The following is an 8,709-nucleotide window of genomic DNA, read 5'->3' as shown; positions in this document are numbered from 1 at the left end:
GGGATGTTATGCAATCTTTAGAAAAAAAACTTATCTTTTAAGACTGATTTTAAAACTACTACATAATTACTTTATGCATTCGAGTCAATTAGCATGCATTGTATTAGATGAAAATTAAAAAAAAAAATCTAAAATTTTAATTGCATTTTGCTCTCAAGCATCATTTACCCTACATAAGTTTGATGGGCCAATTAGAATTTGTCTTAAAAGTTGCACCCAACTCCTTAAAACATAAACAACGCCCCTACCCATCTTTCATAAGGAAACTAGACAGATGATTTTAAAGCACCTAGGTGAATAGCTGGCTCCCTAATCCAGGTCAGGGTAAGTCTATATTTACACTTCATTAGATAGATTTAGGTCACTATTTTGTAGTAACCAATTTAGATTTAGATTCTGAGGTAGGTTTTCACAACTTAAGTTTTTATCCTCCGAGAATATAATCTCATATTTCTATCAAAATGTCAACTTAAACATAATAATTGTTTCCTAAAATATAAAGTTCAGCATAGGATATAATAAGGTTGCCTTCGAGCTTCTTAGAATTCAGCACTTCCTACTTTCATCCTTTGACTCGTTAAGAACTATTCAACGTTGAGCTTTATCCTTAAAGAACTTCCTACTTCTTTTCTTATCTTCTACTTGGTAATCAAAGGATATAAAATTGCTACTTTAATCGAGAGTTTTCTTAGGAGTACCCCTCTTGGGATGAAATTAATTATAAGGGTTTGCCCCTATAGGGATTTGAGAACTCCATACTAAAATAAACCTTATTTTATTCCTATAAATAAGGAAAAAATCTTTGGGAATGCAAATATATATTTTAAAATCCTCATTTCTAATTTTAAATTTACTTGTAGAATGTTATTATTATTTTTTCAAGTAATATAATGTTCTATTTATTATATTCAACTGTAGAAATGATGAATTTTATAAAACTCATTCTTACTTTTATATGTCTTGAAGAATGTTATGTTCATCTTTTAAGATGATATAATATTCTCATTGTTATATCTAATCAAAAGAATAGATAAATTTTAAAAACCTTATTTCTATTTTTAAACACTCTAAATAATTGTAGGTTAATCTTTCAGGAAGATATGTTATTCTTGGAATTATGTTTGATCATAAAAATATCATTATTTAAAACCCAATTTTGATATTGAATCAATTTATAAAATTTTTTGTCAGTCTCTTGAGATTGTACTTTATTCTCAATACAGTATTCAATTATGAAATAATAAAACACTGAATTTGCGAGGTGGCATTAAATTTTTTCCTTATATAGGTTTTTTTAGCAACTCCGCTCGGGATCAATCCCCTCTCCGTTTTTAGCAGTGATTCATTCCCTTATATAAATAATATACTTGTGCCTCGCAAAGGTAGTAACTACCTTTCTTTCACTGGTTCTTTTTATTCATTTCATTCTAGGATAATTTTAGCCGATATCTTAAACATTTTAGATGTCTTTTTTTTTTGGACCCTGTCAAATATTTATGGGAGGCTCCTCTTTATGAGATTTTTATAAAAAAAATCCCTTGGTGTTAATTGAAATATTGTAGTTAAAATTTTCTTGCAGCTTGATGTTTGACTTAGCATAGGGTCCAAATTCTTGAAGTTAAAATTAAAATACTAAGTAAAATTCATTCTTACCTCAATAATACGCAATGTAGTTATAGTTCTACATATAAATCGATATGTATGAAATGAGATAAGATTTGAATTATTTAACTGGTTAATTAAGCTTTTATAATTAAAATAAATTATTCAAAGTCTAATTCAAAAATTATTTTAAATTTCAAGAAAAATGACGAGTAAATTAATCTTCTCTCAATCTGACAACATGAATCTATCCTATGATCCTTTTACTGATGGTAGCATAATCAAGTTTGAAAAGGGATTTGAAGATTATAGTTGTCTATTAGTGTACTTGAGTTCACTATTATTCTGCTTATTGAGGATGCGGATCAAAAACCTATTCTAGAAATTCACTTTGGGATGTGGGTCTCAAACTACCCTTGTAGCCCCTAAGCCCTTATTGTTTGCTAGAATTGAACAACCTGGTCAATACTAGAAACTCAAGTCAGTTATTGTAGTGGACAGTTCTACTCTTTCCGGTGCCCCTAGTTAGTTTGAAATGGGATCCTCTTCTAATGTATCAATGATCATAACTAAAACTCAGAGAAGAAATAAGAATCGCCATGTAAAGAGATGAATGGAGAAATTAGGCATGTTAGAAAAATGTAAGCCTATTCCTCCTACCTCTCGACACCTTGGTGGTAGCAAGTTCCATCTCCTCTCCGTTGTTGATGGAAAGTAAGATGTGAGGATGATATTCGTTCAGCTCCTATTATTGTTGGAAAGTATATCACTAAGCTAGCCAAAATTAATGAAACACATATTCAAAATATGGTGAAGGAAATAGTCCATGAGTTTGTAGATAATCATTCACAAACTAAAAAGGGATTTTTTAGGAATATGAAAAGAATGACCAGTGAGAAGATTGAAGGAGAAACCTCAAAAAATAAGAATATTGGAACCCGATTAGTGTGTCAGTAAAGGGCAAGAGATAGTAAATGAAAATTCAAACCCATTGTAATCTTTGCATTCATGGATAGATACCTTAGTGAGCCAAGGATATCTTATACGAAGACAGATGGTATTGTTTTGATTGATGTATCAGTAAAATTTAAAGGTACTCAACATGTTCCATAGAAGGCCAATCATCAGTTGTCACCTTCTTTTACACCACCACAAAGTGCTAAAAAAATTAAGCATTATTCTCATACCCTCTCTTCTCCCCGAGTAGATAGACACCATTCTATGGGTCCTTCTCTATTTTCCTATCCTGATGTAGAGCGGTTGGAATCATTAAACCAATCTCCTCCAGCATCTGATGAGAAGAAGGTTTAGAGACCCAAGGAAAAACGCTGCTTCTCCTGTAGTGGCTTCACCTGAGAGGCTAATAAAAGGTGAACCTAAAAAAGAGGAGAAGGTTGAGACTAACACTCCTTATCATATGGATTGTGAAAGAATTGTTCTTATTGATCTCCATTATATTTTCATAAGGTCTATAGAGGAGATACTAGATGAAATAAAAAATAGTATTAATAATATGGATGATTGGATTTGAATTTTGACTTAGAAAAAGATGACATGTTTGACGATATAATGGTCAATGTTCTAATGGTAAAAACAAGAATAACTTCCCATGATTAGTAAATTGAGGATGCTGAGATACAAGATGTTATAGTTGAGGAAGGTATAACACCAAACTTAACTCAACATTTGTTACCTCATTTAAAATAAAAGGATAAGTAGATCTTAAATATAAAATAGAAAATAGAACAAATGATGGCCACTATGGAATCTTTCAAATGCTAGGGTCCTTTACCACCATGAGCATAGGTTGAGTCTGTTGAGATTATTGAAATTTTGTTTTTTGATTATTGAGATTATTACAATATATGTGTTTTTGATTATATTAATTACTATTTCTCCTAACATATATTGGATATAGTGCTTTTGTTATTTGTGTGTACTAATATTTCAGGGAAATCTTACTCCAGACTATTGAAGACTTCAAATCAGATTAGATCAAGGTTCATTATAAATGGAGTATATTTTTATTTTTATTTAGTCTCAAAGAGTGTGATTGTAATTGAGTAACTATGCACACACACTAGGGAGTGTTTAAAATTTTTTATTTTTTAAACTAATCATACTATACGATTTGATTTCATACGGGATGATTTATTCAGTTATTTCCTCATACAAGCAGTTAGACGAACTGTGCAAAGAAAATTTTTCCAAGTACTATTCATACTGTATGAAGTGATCTTCTTACAGATGACTTCTAAAGTAAAAAAAGAATGGGTTCCTTTTTGTCCAGACAAATGCCAAAATTTTCTAAATGGATCATACTGGACGATGTCTTATTCTTTTTTTTTTTTTTTGAAGCAAGCACCAAAATGCTATAATAGGAAAAAAAACCGTTACATATTAATACTATCTGATTCCTTCATTAACAGATTAATAAAGGTGTTCGGAATAGTACTACTTCTCAAATCCTTCCAACAAAAGGAGCTAAAACAAGCATAGTTAGCACTAAGATCGGCTAACTTATTATTTTCCCTATTAACAAAATTAAAGACAACAAAATTAAAGCCTTTAAGAAAAGCAAGATCAATATCAACAGTACCTCCTTTGTCCACCTTATCCTTGATGAAATTTATCACATTCTTGTTGTCACCTTCTATGATCAATCCTTTGTACTCCTTCATCCAATCGCTGATGTAGTCTTTCAAAAATAAAATAGCAAGAAGCTCCATTTGTCCAGAATCCCAATGAACACAATTTTTGCCGAAAGCCAACAAAAATCTCCCTCTATAATCTCTGCACACACCTCCTAATCCAGCTTTATAAGAGCTATGAACAGAAGCATCGATATTCACTTTGATCCAATCAGGCGGAGGAGGATACCAATTATTGAACAACCTAGATGGTTGGTTAATACCCTCAATACCCGAGAAACTCCATAAGGAACTCTTGCTTACTGCAGTAAAACAAATAGCATTGGATGCAATATACAAAGGGCTTAAAAATTTCCTTTCATGAACCCACAGATTTCTGGATTTCCATGAATGGAACACCATATTACAATAAAGACTCTTCATCCAAGAATTTTGAATTTTAAGCCAATTTAAACAGTTTTCCAAAGAAGAAAAACTTGGTATACCAAAGCCCCAAGAGTTTAAAACTTCCACAATTTTGATCAGATTTCCACAACCTGAAATAATATGTTCTGTATTCTCTATTATCCCACATCCTCTAGGAAAATTATCAAATTCTTGGAGCCTTCTATAACATAAGAATTTGTTAGTAGGAATGACTTCATTAAGTAGTCTCCACCAAAACAACCTTACTCTTGGAATAAGCTTAATTTTATCAAGCCAATTCCACAGATACCCGTCAGCATAACAATTTTCTGAAACTTCACAAGCTAAGGACGTCAGTTATTTACCAGAAAATTTGTGAATAAGCTCCATCCGATCTTCCTTGCTCTCGTTGAAATGAACATTTCTGATAATTTCCATAAGTTCTGCACCAAAGAATTTCTGCAGCTCCTGCACATCCCATCTTCCATCCTTAATGAAATCTTCCACCATATAATTATCTTCAAGCAAATAATGAGTAAAAGTAGGCCATTTCAGTAAGCTTTTTTCATAGATCCACGTATCTTTAACAACATTTATTAAGTTCCCTTTACCAATTTCCCATCTAATGATTGGCTTTAAAAACTTTCCTCCATTCATAATCAATTTATAAGCAGTAGAACCCGTTCTTCTTGAAGAATCTTCCAACATTATATGACCATATTTAGGATATAAAACTTTATGCATAAGAGAATCAGTTGCAGGATAATACCTCCATGTTAATTTTACTCTTAAAGGCCCATCCTTCTTTGAGCAAGAATTGATCCCCATACCTCCCACTTTCTTCGTTTTACACAGAGTATCCCAGCTATTATAATGAAGACCTTTTTCCCCGTTCCCTTTACTCCAAATGAACTTCCTGCAAGCTTTCTAAATTTCCAACAGAATTCTTTTTGGTACTAAAGATAAGGTAGTATGAAACGTTGGTAATGCTAATAAAACAGAGTTGATTAAATTCAACTTCCCAGCCATTGATAAGAGTTTGCTTCCCCACATACCAATCTTCTTCAATGCATTATCCAAGATGAATTGGAAATCAGAACCCTTCATCCTTCTCAAAGCCATTTTAGTACCTAGATAGTAGAATTCCTGAAGTTCTTTAAATTCCATATTATTGCAAATTTTCCTTCTCTTCCTTCTATTAACATGTTTACCAAAAAGAATACCAGATTTTTGAAAATTGACCTTTTGACCCGTCTAATCACAAAATTCCATGATAATCTTTTTAACAAGATTGATAGACTTCAACTTGGCTTCAGAGAACACCAAAATGTCATCAGCATAAAGCAAATGGGAAACTTTAGGACTCCTTGCTGAAACACTAATACCAATTGATTTCCCCCTTTGATAGAAAGCATTTGTCAATAGTTGTGCACATAAAACAAATAGAAAATGGGATAAAGGACATCCCTGTCGAAAGCCACTTTTTGCTTCAATCCGTTTAGAAGAAATACCATTAATAACCAAAGAAAAGCTAGGATCAATCACACATTCCATGACCAAATCAGCAAAGAAATCTGGAAAACCAAAATATCTAAGAGCTTTGTTCAAAGTAGGCCAACCCATGGAGTCATAAGCTTGCTCCATATCAATTTTGAAAGAAACCAAACCATTTGCAGATTTGGAATGCCTAAATTTATGAAAAATTTCATGGGCCACAAGAACATGATCCGAAATGGATCTACCTTTCAAAAAAGCTACTTATTCATTAGAGATCAACTTCGGTGCAACATTTAAGATTCTATTAAGAATAATTTTTGCAACAATTTTATAAACTGAATTGCATAAACTAATAGGCCTGAAATGAGAAGGAGAAACCGGATCCTTCACTTTAGGAATTAAAACAATGTTGGTATTTTTCCAATCTTTATTCATTTTACCACCAACAAAAAAATTGATATGGAGCATGGTTCGTACTAAAGGAGAAACTGGACGATGTCTTATTCGTACAGACAACATCTAGAGTATAAACATCTGGAGAACCTTTTTGTCCCGATGAATTAGAAAAATTTTCTTAACATTTCGTATAATACGAATATGGTTTGTACTAGATGATTATCGCGTACAAAAATATTTCATATAGGTTCATATGTAATAATTTTTGAACTATTCATATGTACGGAGTATGATCATATTGTACGATCGTATACGCTCAAAATGTTAATTTTAAATTTTCTGTATGATTTTTCATGTCTTTAATATAAACAATCCTTAAAAATTGACTTGGATGTCATGTTCTTCATATTTTCTTTGAAAACAAGTGAAAGAGAGTTTTGGGAGAGTGTTTGAGAGAGAGTTTTTTCGAGTGGAGTGTGAAGGGTTTACAAGATTACTCAAAGGTGAAAATCTCTTTTGTATTTTGGTTACATCTATTCCTTTCTTCTTTCTAGTAGCTCGAGAGAGGATCCTTAAAGAAGATTCGATATTCTGCTGATACTTGGAGGGTGTGAAAGGATGACGATACTCTGCCGACACTTGTACGGTGTGGAAGGATGATGATACTTTGCCGATACTTAGAGGGTGTGAAAGGATGATGGTACTAAGCCGACACTTGGAGGGTGTGAAAGGATGATGGTACTCTACCGCACTTGGGATTGATGGAAGAGAGAAAAATTATAAAGGCTTCTTCACCTTACTATGGGGTAAACGGAGAGTCACTTTGATAATAGTGCAATACATGAAGAGAGAGTCTTTACAGAGTGGATTTAGGTCATGTTTGTTAGAACCACTATAAAACTTAGTGTTCATTTTTATTTACACACTTTTATTTTTTAGTATTTAGTAATTATGGTTGAAAAGCTTGTTTGGAAAAGAAAATTCAAGTTGTAAGAATTATTAAATAGTTTTCTTTTAAAGTTCAAGAGGGATGTTTTAAAATTATCAATTCACACTCCTCTTGGTTAGCCTGTGGACATTTTCATAGATTTAACAACATATCATAAATTTACAAGTTGTATCAGAGTTTTGTTTCAAAACTTAAAGTTTAGAATAGTTTTTGAAAATGATAATGGCTATATTTAGAAACCGTAACACACTTGAAGGGTATTCGATCACTAGACCTTCGATATTTGACAATATCCCTTTCAATTTTTGGAAAACACTTATGTCTATTTTTCTTCAATCGCTTGACTATCGAATGTGGATTTTAGTATAAGATGGATACACTAGGCCAACTAGACTAGAAAATGACATTATAGCTAAAACACTGTTTGGTAACTGGACTGTAGATGAATGTGAATCAGCTTAGTTAATTCAAAATATTTAAATAGTTTATTTTGTGCGCTTAAATAAGAAGATTATATGTATGTTTCTAATTGCAAAGGTAGAAAAAAAATTTGGAACAGACTTTGTATAACATATGAAGGAATTAATGAAGTGAAACAATCTAGATTAAATATTTTGTTATATGATTATGAATTATTTCGTATGAAACCAAATGAATCCATATCTGACATGTACACACATTTCACTTAAATAGTTACTTCTTTGTATGCATTAGGTAGGGAACTAACAAATGTTGAAATTGTTAATAAAATACGTCATTGTTTGTCTATGACTTATCATACTAAAATAACTGCTGTTATAGAGTCTAACGATTTAATTGTGTATTCTATTGACAATCTTCTTGGATCACTAATTGCTTACGAGCAAGGAGTGACTCAAAGATAGATTGATGTTTGAGAAAAGCGAAAGGAGACTAACATAACTTTTAAAGTGGATGACTCGGAGAGTGATCAGTCATATCCTAAGAATAAGGATGATATTCCCTTGATGACCAGGCAATTTAGGAGTTTTTAAAAGAAAAAGTAAAAGATGCACCAACAGTAGAATAAATGTAAGTTTCACAAGAATGTTAAGATTTCTAATGATGTTATTTGGTATGAATGCAGGAAACCTAGACATGTCAAGTCGAATTGCCCTAACCTTAAAGTTACTCCTAGCAAGAAGAAAGTGGAAGAGAAAATAAATGTGAAGAAGGGCAAGAAGAAATTTC

The sequence above is a fragment of the Dendrobium catenatum genome, unplaced genomic scaffold, assembly GCF_001605985.2.
Source record: "Dendrobium catenatum unplaced genomic scaffold, ASM160598v2 fragScaff_scaffold_1157, whole genome shotgun sequence".
Taxonomy (NCBI): Eukaryota; Viridiplantae; Streptophyta; class Magnoliopsida; order Asparagales; family Orchidaceae; genus Dendrobium; species Dendrobium catenatum.
The sequence above is the reverse complement of the archived record's forward strand: the minus strand, read 5'-3'. Positions refer to the sequence as shown.